The 15655-nt window shown below is 40.8% G+C and overlaps 3 non-coding genes across 3 annotated transcripts; all 3 read right to left on the reverse strand.

Annotated features, from left to right (window-relative positions):
• Nucleotides 1-8791: 8791 nt before the first annotated feature.
• trnaf-gaa (transfer RNA phenylalanine (anticodon GAA)) lies at nt 8792-8864 on the reverse strand. The gene has a single exon. It is a non-coding gene; the product is annotated as a tRNA-Phe (tRNA).
• A 2011-nt stretch (nt 8865-10875) lies between these two features.
• Nucleotides 10876-10948, reverse strand: trnaf-gaa (transfer RNA phenylalanine (anticodon GAA)). Its single transcript has one exon. It is a non-coding gene; the product is annotated as a tRNA-Phe (tRNA).
• Nucleotides 10949-14125: 3177 nt separating this feature from the next.
• On the reverse strand, nt 14126-14198 carry trnaf-gaa (transfer RNA phenylalanine (anticodon GAA)). The gene has a single exon. It is a non-coding gene; the product is annotated as a tRNA-Phe (tRNA).
• Between the last annotated feature and the right edge of the window lie 1457 nt (nt 14199-15655).

Below are 15655 nucleotides of genomic sequence, written 5' to 3' on the forward strand. Positions count from 1 at the left end.
TCACCCCTTCTGTTACCAAACAGAGGCAAGTCTTGTCCAGCGCACATTTTTAGACCTTCACTTTAGAGTTACATTACATTTCATTACCAATAGGAAACAAAATAAAGAAGGTCATGTTGAGTTGTGCCGTGCCATGCAGTGGAAATTGAAATCCAAACTGGAAAGGGAATAAGTTCCATGCAGTGGAAATGACATGCCGAAGAGAGAAACAAAAATAAACTGGGCAGGCCTTTCAAGTGCTCCATAGTCAGAGTTATTCAGAAACAGGACAACATGCTCACCGTGATCATCACATTAATGAAGATCAAAGGGCTCACTTAACAAACTAAATCTGTGAGCTTTCATCTATCAACAAAAACAGGGCAGCAAATACGGAAAGAGTGATAGTAGTGCGGGCGTTGTTTTGTGAATGAAGGCAGCGGGAGCTCCAGAGGGCTTCACAGCTTAATCAGGCGTCCTACAAATGTGAATGGCTGATATGTCTGTATTAGGAGAAGTCTTGTGGAGAAGGATAGTAGGTGAGGGGGAGGGAGGGTAGCATAGAAAAGGAAGGGTGGGTGAAGTTTGTCTTTTGCCCTTGTGTGGCCATGGACATTTGAGGAGGAGGCTAATAAGGAGGTACTGAGGGAATTTGGATACAAAACAAATTGCAAATTACTGAGACGTGAAGGGCAAAGTAACAAAGCACACACAACATCAAATACTTGGACGGGTCCATTATGTGTTTATGTACCAGTAAAGTACAAACAAGCCAACAAACAACTTCCAATACGTCTTGAATAATGATTTTGAGCATGCTCAGTATTTGTCATGCTTCTGAGAACTACTTAATTGACGTTTTTGGTAAGGCTAAACTGAGCTAATTCAAGAGACTTAAAAGATTTAGGATGAGACGAGGAACCTGAATGAATCGGCATGCGACTGGATTTACCTGGACTTATTTACCCAGTGGCCCAGGGCAAATCGTGCTGAGACACATCGACTTACAATACATGTTCTCAAAACACTCAGCAGCCATTAAGCTCACACATGCAAACAGGCAGAAACAGGGTCAACAATCCAATAACAACAACAACAACACCAACACACAATCTCTATCTGTGCTTGTCTGACCCCCCTGTTGATTTGTGTTTTACAGACTGGTCTCCTCACATGACATCACACCAGATAAACCACACTAACCCAACGCTCATAGGTCACAAAACACATAAGCTCCCTAAAAATAAAACATGCTGTAAGTCATTCATGCTGCCGACTTGCTATTAATAAACGAGTTTGCTCCATGCCAAATACAAGAGACAAATCAACACGGGGATCAGAGAGAGCGGAAACAATTCACTGGCTGCCACCACAGGGCAATTTGACACATTGAAAACACGTCCAGCATTTACTTTGGTGGCTCTGGCCGAAATAATTGGTCATCATTTTCATTGGAGAAAATCGACTTGGACCTGCTGCTCTTCGCAGTGTGGCTAAACCAATGTGACACACGTGGAGGTTATGTACTCTCAGCGTCTTCCTTTTAAACCGCCTCTCGTAAAGCTCAGCAACACTGGATTGAAAATAGGGATGCTATTATACGTCCATGTGTGGATGTCACATACTTCCTGGATTAAGCTCAAACTGTCCTCCCTTCTCAGAGCCATTGGTCAGACACTCCATTGACACGATGCCGTTCACCAGCTGACAGAGAAGTGCTAATGAGATCATTGTTTTTGGAGCAAAGAAGGACCGATTAAAAGTATTCACAGAGCTTCAGTCGGCAGACTACAAAGTAACTCACAAAGCAAGAAATATGGACTCAGACCTGCATTTTAACAGTCGCATTACAACAGTTATTAGGTCTGCATACTATCACCTGAAGAATATATCAAGGATTAAAAAACTAATGTCGCAACAGGACTTAGAAAAGCTTGTCCATGCTTTCATCTTCAGTCGACTCGACTACTGTAATGGTGTATTCACAGGGCTGAAATCCATCAGAAAGCTGCAGCTGATTCAGAACGCTGCAGCTGATTCAGAACGCTGCAGCTGATTCAGAACGCTGCTGCTCGAGTCCTCACAATCACTACAAGAGTGGATCACATCAGTGCGGTTCTGAAGTCTTTACACTGGCTTCCAGTCGACCAAAGAATTGATTTTAAAATACTATTGCTAGTTTTTAAATCACTAAATGGTTTAGGACCGAGGTATATAAACGATCTCCTGCATAACTTTGAACCATCCACGTCCTCTGGGTCGGGCCTGCTCTCTGTTCCAAGAATAAGAACTAAACATGGAAAAGCAGCGTTTAGCTATTATGCCCCAACAATCTGGAACAAACTTCCCGAATCGTGCACGTCTGCTGAAACACTTCCTATTTTCAAATCCAGACTAAAAACATATCTCTTTGCCGCTGCTTTTAATTGAGCTGTTCATACTCACACACACGGCAGTATGCCTTTCATTCATGTATTCTGTACCTGCTTTTTTATGCCTGTTTTTAAATGCCATGTAATAATGTGTTTATGCTGTATTTATTCTTAAATGTCTTTTGTTTTTATTTTGTAACGCACTTTGAATCGCCACGTGCTGAAAGGTGCTATATAATTGCCTTGCCTTGCCTAATGGGATCAATACACATCATGGACTGGGATCTTAGGTATGGTTTCCAGTTGGAAAATATGTATTCAGACATTACATTGTTTGTTTACAGGTTTTAAAATGAATCATCAGGTCATGATGTAACACATATTTTACGAGACATGCTGATTAATCTCTAACAGAAGGTCATTGTGAGAAGGGAAAGCAGAGAACATGCCCAGAGGGAGGAAAAGGAGAAGAGTGCTGGTAGAAATAAAAAACAAAAAGCATGTCAAGCAAATGATTTATGGAGGGTGAGTTGCAAACAGTTCAGAGGTAATTCCCACCCTGAAGCTAAAACAACTTGCTCTGAGGATTCACTCTTTCTCTGGCCTGTGTACAAAACACCCGGGAAAGACTGTGGATATATGTGCATACAGTAAGTTGCTCTATAAAAGTAGAACAGTGTTAGACACAGACAGAGCCCATAAATAGAAACTGCTGTAACTCTCACACTGATTTCTCCATGAGGGTGTGTTGCTTAACATTTTTTACTTTCTCGCCAGATTAAGCCATTTTCTCGTCATTAACCCCTCTCGCATTTAGTAAACAGAAAATAATGGAAAATGTGTGTTTTTCATTACTAATTTATTCCATTACATTTCCAGTTTATTGTTACGAATAACTTCTATACAGATTCAGTAAGTATTTATAATAATACATCCAAACAATCTAATAGGTGTGAGAGCTCCTGTCTGCCATCAGAAAATATCAAGCAATAATATATTTTAACTGGTCAAAGTCTCATAGTATATTTGTGTAGGTATTTTGAGCAGTTTTTGTAAGAGATATTGTGAGAAATAGAGTGATTTCATGTGACCTTTACACTTTATATAAAGGTGGCAATATGTACATACAGTGGCCTTTAAAGGGTTGAACCTCTGTAGAAAATGTGGTGGTTTAGAGCAACTTGGTTAAAAGGAAGGCACAGGGGTTAAGTGCGTTTCTACAACTGAACTCACAAAAAGTAAATAGCAGATTAACTCTGACTCTCTGGAGCCCGGTATGGAAACAGTATGTTCCTCGAAAACAACAACACACACACAAAGCCTGAAAAACAACATGAGGTGCTTACACAATAAGGGCAGTCAGGCATATACATTACAGACATATGTTTTTTAATGTCTGACAGATGCAGACATTACATCACCTCCCATCAGATGCAGCACAACAATGAGGCACTCGTTCTCTGAATGTGGACCGGGGGAGAAAGAGGTCCTGCATGTACAGAAATAGATTAAAGAGTAGTGACTGTAGTATCACAAGGGAGAAGAGTGCTCAGATCAGAGAGACGGGAGAGGCTGAAAATGAAGCGAGACGGACGCAGACATGGAGTCTAAATGAGCCGGCAGTGCCAACAAATGCTTCAACAGTCCAGTGATATATATAAACTCAGTAATCCCTCAACAAAGGGGCACTTAATGAGAGCGTGGACGTTAGAACGAGGGAGGGAGGGAGGTGAGGAGGGGAATGTCGCTGGCTTCAACCCAGGATTGTGCCACTCAGAGCAGGCCACTCATCGAACGGAGCAGATTCATGGTCAGTGACCTCTCAATGACAAATACCACATGTTCCCTCTCTGCCAAACGGCTGCCTCAAGGCCACACTTTCAAACTGGGCTCACAGCTAATAATAATTAAAAAGATAAGTCACTAATGAGATTATTTAATGAAGTCTCAGGACTCAATTGAGAAGTGTTGACTGGCAAATCCGGGTCGGGTTCGGAGACTAAATTATTACATTGGATTATGTAATCAAAACAAAGAAAGTGGATTCTCTGACAGAAACATAATAAACATAATCAGAATGCTGTTTTTAATGTGGATCAAATGAAGGCAGGTTTTCCTATACACAAAATCCCTGAGCAGATAATTGATTTCTGATAAAAGATATTTTGGTTACTTCTTTTCTAAGGATGCTTGTTCTGTTCTGCTTGTCCAAAGTGTCCTTGGGCAAGATCCTTAACTCCGGCCAAAATGCTACTTTAGCCGGAGTTTATTATTTCTGTTATTATCATTATTTGTTTCGACCACACATATTTGCATTTAGTCCACACTTGTGACCTGGGTGTGGTTGATGGGATTGAGTGCACCTGTTGTACGTCGAGGTTAGTGGAGGACAAAGACTTCTTGATTTGTTTTATTTGGAGCGAGTCACACTGATGAGCCAAACTTAGCCTCTTAGCAATTTCATGTATTGGGAATTCAGTCGCTACAATAGCCCCATATTGCTTCAATGCCTGTCTACAGTATTGAATTGCTTATAATAATAATAATGCATTACATTTTTTATTAGAGCGCTTTTACAGGTGCTCAAAGCGCTTTACAAGTACACATTACACATATTAGACATGTAAGAGTCATTACTGCGGACATTAGCACAGTAATGCTTATAAGTCTCTTTGCGTCTGCTAACATGTCATCTATATTAAGATATTATATAACACACCATGCTTGTATTTCTGTCACTAAGCCACTCTTTGCTGACCAGTTACTCATCTCCGTGTGATCTCATATGCTTGAAAGTGAAGATAACATGTGACCATGCATTAACACATACATAACATACATATCCATCCAGTTAAAAGCACACTTGATGGTTCCCCAGCCAACACATCTAAATCCCCATCAGCCCAGCGCCAGGAAACATGGCGGTGTATGTGAGTATGTGAAATCAGAGCACTCAGATCAGCGGTTTGGGAGATGAACAGATTGATGACTGCGGGGCGCAGATTCAGATGCTCGCCGTGCTCTGCCTCAAGAGACGGGATCGCTGAGTGAGGGGCGGCAACACAAAAGCAAATCGCAAAGCCCCCTTTAGACAATGACAATGATACTACAGATTATTCAATTATTATTTAAATATTTCGTTTAGTTATTGCATTCATTTGTATAGTACTGTATCATGTCTGTATCATCTTTTGTTTCATTTGTATTTTCTTTGGTTTTACACGCTCGAAAAAAAAAAATAAAAAAAAATAAACTAAACCACTTAGGAAAAGCATTCAACCATTTGTAATAACTTTTTTTAAGTGGTGCTTGAAGGTTATTGGAGTGCTGGACTTATTGTACCATGTGACCGTTGAAGTTGCAGAAGTTGCCTCATTGGAATTTGGCTACAAAACAATTGGATCTTTCTATTGTGTTGTTGGCGAAGTCGGATACACACATTTTTTGCAGCATAACTTAATCATGATTGGAGATTAAACTAAAATGTTCATCGGCCAATTTATCTGTTTATCATTTTCTAAATTCATTTATAAATCGCTCGGTCCAAGAAAAAAGATATATTCACATTACTTATTTTGCCTGACTCACAGTTAAAGAAACAAACATATGCTGTGCATCACTTTTTAGTGTCCCGTAGAATAAACACTTTATTTTGCAGGGTTTGTATTTGCAGGGTTTTGATTATGCAGTGTTTTTAGTAAATGTAAAGTAAAGATGTTTTCTCATTTGTGTGATTTGGCCCATTTGTATTTTTATATTTGCATCGTTGCTCTAGTTCTAATGGATATGTTTTAGGCCGTTGAAGCATGTTTGCACTTGTTGGCCACCGTACAAATACATTCAGTACACCTGCAAATATTCACATTTGAGGAGCTGGCGCCGGCGATATATCCATGTCACGTGATAAATGATAACTACGCATTTGTGTCAAGTGCACAAATGTGCTGCAACAGGAAAACGAGTGCCTGTGAGATATGTGGCGCTAACATTTATCTTCAGCTTGTCATCGTCCATGAATGCAAACTGGCTTCACTTTTCAATGACACTGAATACTACCACAGCATGGGGCCATAGGGAGCCCCTCTGCATGCAGGGGAATCCTCACCAGAACAGGTTGTGTCAGAGCTTAAAGAGTCCTATTGATGGGGTTCTAATAGATGTGAAAAAAGGCATGTGCACTGGCTAGGCTGCATTTAAATTCAAACTACAGGATACCATATCAACCTCTCAACCAATTGAAACCCATAGAGTGAAAGACACGTTACCAAACTGATAGATGTGTAGTAAGAATAGGCAAATGAATGAAATGGCAGTCTTGATCTGAAACAATGATACAACTACATTTATTTTAATTTGATTCTAAGGGTCATGAGAGTGAGGATTGTTCTGTTTCATATCAATGGAAAGGTTCCTTTGAAAGACTGAAGAAATGTGTTGCTACATTTGCAGCATCAGCAAATAAGTACTTCCTGTTCCTCAGTACATTATGGTTTATGAAGAATACAACAATCTGTTGTTGGTCCAATCATGTTTGTACATTTAGTTCAACGGCTCAGGATCAGATCAGAACAGGTCGTGATCCTGAGTCCCTCGAGAGAGAAGAGGGAGCAGACAAGCTGCCAGGCTCCAGACACATTTCAATGGACACAACGGGGACACTCGATCCTGCCGGTAGGTTTAGCAGTGTGTGTGTGTGTGTGTGTGTGTCACGTTCTCCTTTCTAAAAATGTTTGCTTACTCAACCAAAATCCTGCCGATACAACTTGTCATCTCAGTCCTTCTCCTACATGTTTAATGGAACTTCACATTTCCTCATTTGTAGGCCTTTTAACAGATGCTGGGAAAACCACAGATGCAGCGTTGGTGTGAGAGAAATCGCACACATGCTCAAACACACACTGACAACAACTCACACATTTACACCAGAGAAGGAAAGGAACAGCATGGCATCACACCAATACTGTCACTGGAAAGTGTGACTGCCCTGCTGACACATGTTGGCACAGCGCTTTGGGATGACTTCAGTCATTAACCCTGGTGACCTCTGCGAGTCAAGGGGGCGAGAGGTTTGAAATGTAGATCATGGGATGTGAGAGTGAATGTGATGCATGTGAGTGTGTGCACCTGGTGGAGTCAATCTCTTGGAGATGGTGTTCAAAAGCACGTCGCTGTGGTCTACGTTGAGTGGTGGCAGAGAACGGGGGAAGGGGAAATGTACTCAATCTGGAAAACAGATCAATATGATTTGTGTGGACAATAATTCAAAGACAATTGATAACATATTAAAAAGGACATTTAATGCTTATTTCCAGCCACATATTAGTATGTTGTGCCTCTACTGTGACATGTGTACATGAAGTATTCTTCTCATACTGCCTGTGCTGCAGAACCTCTTTCCCCCTCTGTCTGAAACCAAATAGCATAAAAGGGCCCCTTTAAAAGTTAAAAGAAATCATGAATTAGAAAAGAATATATATATATAAGAACATATTGGTTTTACTATGGGGAATTCAAGCTGGGAGCACATTGCATAACATTTTATTGCACTTTTTATAGTACTTGCTAGTGAAATGCATTTTTAAAATTAACAAATGATTACCAGCAAGATTACTTTCCCCCAGCAGAGAGTCAGGTGACTTGGTGATATTTGATTTGTTTCCCCTAGCACTCAAATGTCAGCACCTTTGTTTGGTGTACAAATCAAGAATTGCAAACATTTGTGACTTGCAGTTTGGATTGAATGACGTAGATCACCCACACATTAGAAAAGTTCAGCTCACTTCAGAGAAAAAACATCACCAATCTATCAACACCATGTACGCAGAAGCCACAGAGAAACAAACCTCCCCACTGTATCCGGAGCTCGGTCATGGAGCGCAGAGTGGGTTCGTTACTTTCCACTCAGTCCGTCTGAGAAAAACAATGCCGTCCTTTTGTCTATAAGGACAAAAGGGAGGTCACTCTCTGTCCCCTTAGACAACCTCCCCTTGTCACCGTTTCACTGTATTCGCATCATGGTGGGTTATGTCACAACTCCACAACTTCTTACAATTATACTTCTTTATAGTAGGCCCAAACTCTCAAATGTAGGGACACAGCAACTATGCAACATGTAATACTCTTTATCCTCTATGTTGTATATTATGAGAGTTATGTGCGGTGGCCAGGCAAAGACACTACGACAGCCCAAAACACTTTCATTCGGATAAATAGGGTGCACTTTAAAAAATATATTGCAAATATTAAATAACATATTGACACAGAAATTATATCAAGCCTGCATTCATGATACACAATCATGTAACAGATGGTGGACGAAATGCACATCTTGTGTTCAAGTGCAACCAGGTTAATCGTTGTTATCGTTTTTAACTTTCAATCTGTATTTGTCAACTACCATCTTTGACATTTATTTGTTTCCCTTAAAAGTTGCTTATGCCTGCCGAAACCAGGGATCGAACCAGGGACCTTTAGATCTTCAGTCTAACGCTCTCCCAACTGAGCTATTTCGGCTCCTGCCTTCAACTATTACCGGTGAAATTAATTTGAGGCCATTTGCCGGTTCCACTATAGATCATTTCTCTTCCTCTTCCTGACTCCAGTTTAATGCAAACTCAGCGATTTTCTGGAGAGTGTTTCATGAAGCTTAACCTTTGACCCTGTTCAATCTACTTTATTAAATACAATTAATTAAATAAAATAAATTAAATACAAAACCAACACATTTAGATTACTTACGACAACATTGCATTCCATCATTGCATGGAAAGGATTCCATTACAATTGCAACTTTAACTACATGACCAAATCTATGAGCAATAGTATTAAAAGTGGAGCTAAGTCCATATGGTCAACAATTCAATTACTTAGAGCTCAACCTGCTATGTGAGTCGGACAAAAGGGTGGAAGTTATGCAAGCCTCCAAAGCAATGCCAGGTTGAGCGGGACGTCAGTGAGAGCTTCTTGGAAGTGGAACTAGACTGAATAGGGTTTTGATTAATTAAAGCAAAAACATCCTCTCCCTGCGACCATGCATCCGTCCGTCCGGCTGTCTGCCACCTGCACATTTCATTCACCTACCTCATTAAGTTGGCTCAGGGCTTGCCTGGCATCTTCACGCATTCTTTGTAGTCCTCCGAGAGCAGTGGGAACAAAGCCACCAGGAAACCAACCCAGTGGAAAACACACAATTCAAAGGGAGAGGGAGCTGAGGAGATCTTATGTAACCTGCCGCACAGGACGGTATGGCAACACATGAGAAAGCAGAATTACATCACATTAATGAAGTTCATACTGGAATCACTGGACATCCTTATTCAGATATCCAGCCAGCGAAACACTCCAATACTCGCAAACACACACACACACGTTTCTTCATGACCAGGCAGTTCCCTAGAACCTTTTCTATCCCCATCTCCTGCATTGAAGGTCACCCACGGAGAGCTGGTTAGCGATTCATTCCGGTCTCTATTGGAATGACGCAAATCGCTGATCTGGTCGGTACCCTGTGGTACTGTGTGTGTGTGTGTGTGTGTGTGTGTGTGTGTGTGTGTGTGTGTGTGTGTGTGTGTGTGTGTGTGTGTGTGTGTGTGTGTGTGTGTGTGTGTGTGTGTGTGTGTGTGTGTGTGTGTGTGTGTGTGTGTGTGTGTGTGTGTGTGTGTGTGTGTGTGTGTGTGTGTGTGTGTGTGTGTGTGTGTGTGTGTGTGTGTGTGTGTGTGTGTGTGTGTGTGGCCGGCACTCGGAAAGGCAACAGAACGTCCAAGTGTACCACAGGAGGTCCTAACAAACCTTCTGCTGTCCTGCTGGGCTCTCCTGGCATGATCTGATGCATGATGTGACCTAAAGTATGAGACACAACTGGGGTTTTCTTTTTTCCTGTTTTTCATTATGCACATTCATGCATAAATACACCCATCAAATTAACACACCCTACTACAGTGAGACTACGGCTTCATATTATACCATCTACTATATCTAGGTCTAGGACCAACAGTTGATAAAGGTTTGCACTGCTGCCTTATCCTTATCATCCCAACTGTGAAGCTACTGTGACAAGTCATTGTCATGTATCAAGTGATAAACACATAAAGGCATCAATAGTTATAATCCAGTATTTCTTTATTATTATCTATTTATCCTCTCCTTATCCCACTCATCGCACATACCTGAAACATGCACAACTCACTATAACACATGCACAGAAATACACAAAAATAGAAGAAAACATTTCTGTTTTTGTCGGTGTAGCTGGTCTTACGGTATAACACTGTTATATATGATCTGTTTTATTGTGTTGCACTGTTGGAGGAGCCTGTGACCTAAGATTGTCATAACTACACTGTAGCTACATGACAATAAAAGCCTTGAATCTTGATTATATTCTACTTTCATGTATATATCTACAAGTTGTTAAGTATCATTTAGCACCAGAAAGTACAAGTATTTCTTAATAACTGTGCTTTTTTATTAGATCTGTTGTTCAAGTACTAACCTTTCAAATTGCCATTAAAAATATCCGTGTCTCTGCCGAAACCAGGGATCGAACCAGGGACCTTTAGATCTTCAGTCTAACGCTCTCCCAACTGAGCTATTTCGGCGGATGGACATTGGCTCTTATTTATGCATTTAGTCGCTGTACCCACCAGAGGTCGGTAGAGCACAAGTAATAATGTTTTATTTACTACCTAAAGTGAAGGAAGGACATTGCTGCATCCTGTTGCTCCTTGATTGTGTTGCAATTTGCTGATAGCTGTTTTGTGCCGTACCGTATCACTGTCCACGTTTAAGGTATGTTAGTTAGTAGTGTGCATTCTTGTTAGGATTTCATGTTAGGGACACTGCGGGCGCTAATACATCACATTATCGTTTTGTTTATCTTTGCTTTCATGAGGACTTTTGTGCACACAAAGTCAGACATGGTGTGGAAATCTTGTTTACAGTTTGTGTAAACTTGGCTTAAATGTAGTTACCAGTTGCCAAGAAGTGAAAAAAACACCAACTCACCATTCATTGCTGTGTTCACTCTAAACAGATCTTATCCAAGAGGTACATCAGCATTGTTTTCAAACTGATTAGTATGTGTATTAATAATAATAATATTGATAATAATGCTGAAAATCATACTTACTTCAAAATAAGGTGAAGTGAAATTTCACTTCTACAACATGTGGCTGTTATGAAGAGCACTGAGCATATCTGCTAAGTCAGGGCTATTCAATTACACATTCAGTTGGGCCAGATTTTATAACTACAAAATTCAGCTGGGCCAGACATTCAGCGACCTGTAAAAAGCGGGTAATGACACATTTTAAACCAACACATATTACTGCGATGAAAAACATGCACTTTTTATTCATTGTTCATCTAACACACAATCTACATCAAAACGTGCATAAAAACACAACAAATTAGCATTAATTTAACAGAATCTGAAAAAAAGTGCACAGTTGTAGCATGACATTTGTTTGCTTTAGAAGTCAAATATTCAGGTTTTTTGTTTTAACCAGGCACATCACAAAGTGCATTTAACTGAATACAATAATAGCAGTCTTAATAAATGTCCTCACATACAAAATAAAATTGGATGCATATGACACATGCACATCAAAAAGTGCATTAACAAACAGTTAAAGAGCTCCAATGTAACAAAAAGAGGTAATAGCCTACTATAATGTTTTCACTTTTCAAGTAATAACAAAAAAATCATACGTTTTGGTCACAATTGACCCAGACACATTACAAAGTTCATTTAAATGAATACAAAAATAACTGTCAAACCCTGCACAAACCCATAACAAGGGATGAGGGTAAATAACATGAATACTACACTACACGTCTACTATAGGTGCTTACTATCACCTCATTTGTGATTTGTCATCGCTGACTTTTTTGTTGTTGAACAAGAGCAGTGATTTTTGGCTCATAGGATGTCAATGCAATCTTAAGACATTGGTGAAGAGTGCTGTCAGTCAGGGAGCAGCGAGTGCTACTTTTTATTGAGTTCATGTGTGAAAAGCTTGATTCACATGTGTATGTTGATCCAAACATACTGAGCACACAGATCGCTACTTTCTGAACGTTAGGGAACTGCTGTTTTTTGACATCACTCCAAAACTTCGCTGGCCCGTTAGTGCGCTGCTCTGGTGCCATGGTTACGGATGAATGCATGTCAATAAATTCCAGTGTAAATTTCCCCTCGTCGATGCAGGGGACCACTTCCTTTGTTCTGGTTGATACGTCCCCCTCTATTGCAACAGTGAAGGGGTCTCTGACAAAGCCCATCACCTCTGTGGGCAGAGCAAGTCCATCCAATCAACCGGCAAAGTTCTCTTTCAACCTCGCAATGAAATCTGTCATCACATCCGTGATTTGTGCCGGGGATGTGATGTATTTGGGGAGCGTCGGAAAATGCAGCATCCAACCCGTACTCAAGTCGGTCGCGAAAAGGTCCAGCTTGACTTGGGCAATGACTCGCGCATCTGCTCCACAAGATCAATGACCGATTTGTCTTTGTTTACGCTTCAGAGTTCCGATAGACATGTTTTAGAGTTGCTATCATATGACCACCGTTACTAGCACCACCAGATACACTTTCAAAAAACGTACTGCGTTGTGGTTTAGTGGTTTCTATGCAACGCGGAGTGTTGCATTCATGGTCTGTACTAGTGTAGGAATTTGGCTACGGGAGGCTGGGCCACTCGGGAGTTGGTTCTGGGCCGCATCTGGCCCGCGGGCCGCCATTTGAATAGGCCTGTGCTAAGTGGCCCTTCAGCTAATGCACAATCATATGAGCTGCTAATAGCATTTTTTTTTTTTAGATTACATTTATTGTCATTAAGTAGGACAGACAGGTACTATGTAACGACATGGTTTCTCTGCATTTGACCCATCCTAGTGTTAGGGGACATGCTGTACATTATCATCATGCTGCTGCCTCCCTATGGTTGCCTCTCAGCAGGGTTTCACCCTTCCTTTCAGAACTGCAGGTACCCTTTTACTACTCACCAAATGCTTTTCTGTCATCAACACTGTAAACAAGTAAGACATGAAAGGAATGCTAAAATAGCCCAGAGTCTGTTTTGGTTTGCACAAACTTATCTCGTGCCCTCATTGGTCATGTGCGCGTTCGTGTGTGTTGGGGGAGGGGCTCTGTGAGGAAGTAGCAGATTTTTTCCGGCTGTGTATTTTCAAATTCTAACGCACTCGAGCTGGTTTCTCCAAAATCAAAGGTCACTCAAAAATCATTTCCACAGATGATTTTTTTAATGTATTTGTTGTCAAAGCACTTCAGATATTCATTGCTATCGGGATGTTAAGAGCATTCCATGGAATATAACAAAAAGTGTATCTCGAGCCGGTTTCTGAAACTTACCTACCCCACCTTTAAGTATCAGTTCTTTCAAATATTGGAAAACTTTCCAGTTAATATGTAGGACAAAAAATAACTTCAAATGCCAAAATAAATGTGTAAATACGTCAAGAAAAAAATATGAAAAGGAATGAATAAAAACAGTAACAAATAATAAACAGGAGTTTAGAAGTACATTAATGAAATACAAAATAACTATAGAAATTAAAAAACGAAACATTATAGTTTTAAGTATTTTTACATTTTGCTGTTCTATCGACTTCTATGTATTTGGTTTAGCAAATCGTATTTGTTATTTGATTAATCTCCTTCATAGCAAATCTGCATTTTGTTTAGCATATACATCTCATGGACTGTTCTTACACATCTGTTGGTTTCAACTTGCATGTTTTTGTTAAAAGCACTTTGCCGAAACCAGGGATCAAACCAGGGACCTTTAGATCTTCAGTCTAACGCTCTCCCAACTGAGATATTTCGGCTTAGTGCATAACGAAATTACCTCATTAGAAAACAATCAGGTTTTTTCTTTATTATAACACTTTAAACATAGATTTTGCTATATTGAAATGCAACAAATCAACCAAAACTGGAAGCAGCGGCCTGATTGTTCTCGCTAGTTTTACAGTAAGTGCTGCTGGATTACTTTGCCCTGCAGGCTTCATCCCACATGAATGACCTTCTTTTTCCCATACTGCAGAGGTCTGTATCGCCTCCTTCCCACGCAACACAAAGCCCACGCAAAGTTTTGAAACAGCATGCTGGCAGCTTTTTCAACTAATGCGTACAGTAGGCAATAACTCAGAGGGAGGAACATGACATGAACACTGCCAGGTAGCGGGGTTGATCCGTGCCTACTGAGGGCACACTGAACATGGAGGCACCCACTTGATGCAGTAAAGGATGTCTTCTCATCACAAAGCCAGGTTAACAGCGACATTTTCACCATGCTAACACTAATATAATACACACAAATGCACCACCTACTCACCACATTGTCGTTCTGATTGTGAGCTATTATCATACAACACCACACATCACTGACCACATCAAATGCTAAGCAAGAGTACTGTATGTGTATGTTTTGCAACAATGTACACTTGTGTCCACGAGGACCTTATGTTCTCCGGCTCTGTGTGTGTCCCTTCTGGCACATAGGGAATACTCATTTGAGATGTATGGACAGTGACACACTTTGCCTTCATGCTGCTGCCCTCACAGCAGGTTCCCTTGTGAGTCAAAGTCTTGCTATCATCACAGCTTCATCCGAGACCAGGGCTTTAAAGACAGGAATATTGTATAGTATATTATGCTTTACATAACCCTTATACGGGAAATCATATATAGATGTTTTAGAAAAGTGATAAGTGATTGATATGTTCTACATTACACCCGTATTACACCCTTATTATACCAATAGCGGCTTTCACACCAAGTACTTTGCCGTACTTAGTGCCCCGGCACTTAGTACCCCAGGGCACTAAGTGAGTACCAATCGCGTTCACACCGGAATAAGTTCCCGGAGGGAAGATTACGAAAATGAGCCGCTGACGTCACTTCGTCTTCTTCTTCTTCTTTGGGTTTACTGGCAGGCCGCAAACCACTTCACGGCGTATACTGCCACCCGAAGTCCCCGGCGGGAAGTCTCCGGAGTTGGGGACGGGCTTCAGTAGAAGCAGCTGGGACTCCCAGATCGCCAGAACGCCGACACCTCCTCATCACTCCACTGCTCCCATGTTTTTTTTGTGTTGCCATAAGTTATTCTCTCTCCGTTGGTGCGGGCTAATGCTAATGCTAATAATGCTAATGCCAGCAAATACAATGGCGACTTCAAAAGACTTTTCAGAGTTTTACGAGGCGTGGTTTGGAAATTGCAATTCACCCAGCGAATAGAAATTGGTACTTTTTTCTCCCCAGGATAGTACCACCTCTCTAGCAG

The sequence above is a fragment of the Pseudochaenichthys georgianus genome, chromosome 5 (genome assembly GCF_902827115.2).
Source record: "Pseudochaenichthys georgianus chromosome 5, fPseGeo1.2, whole genome shotgun sequence".
Taxonomy (NCBI): Eukaryota; Metazoa; Chordata; class Actinopteri; order Perciformes; family Channichthyidae; genus Pseudochaenichthys; species Pseudochaenichthys georgianus.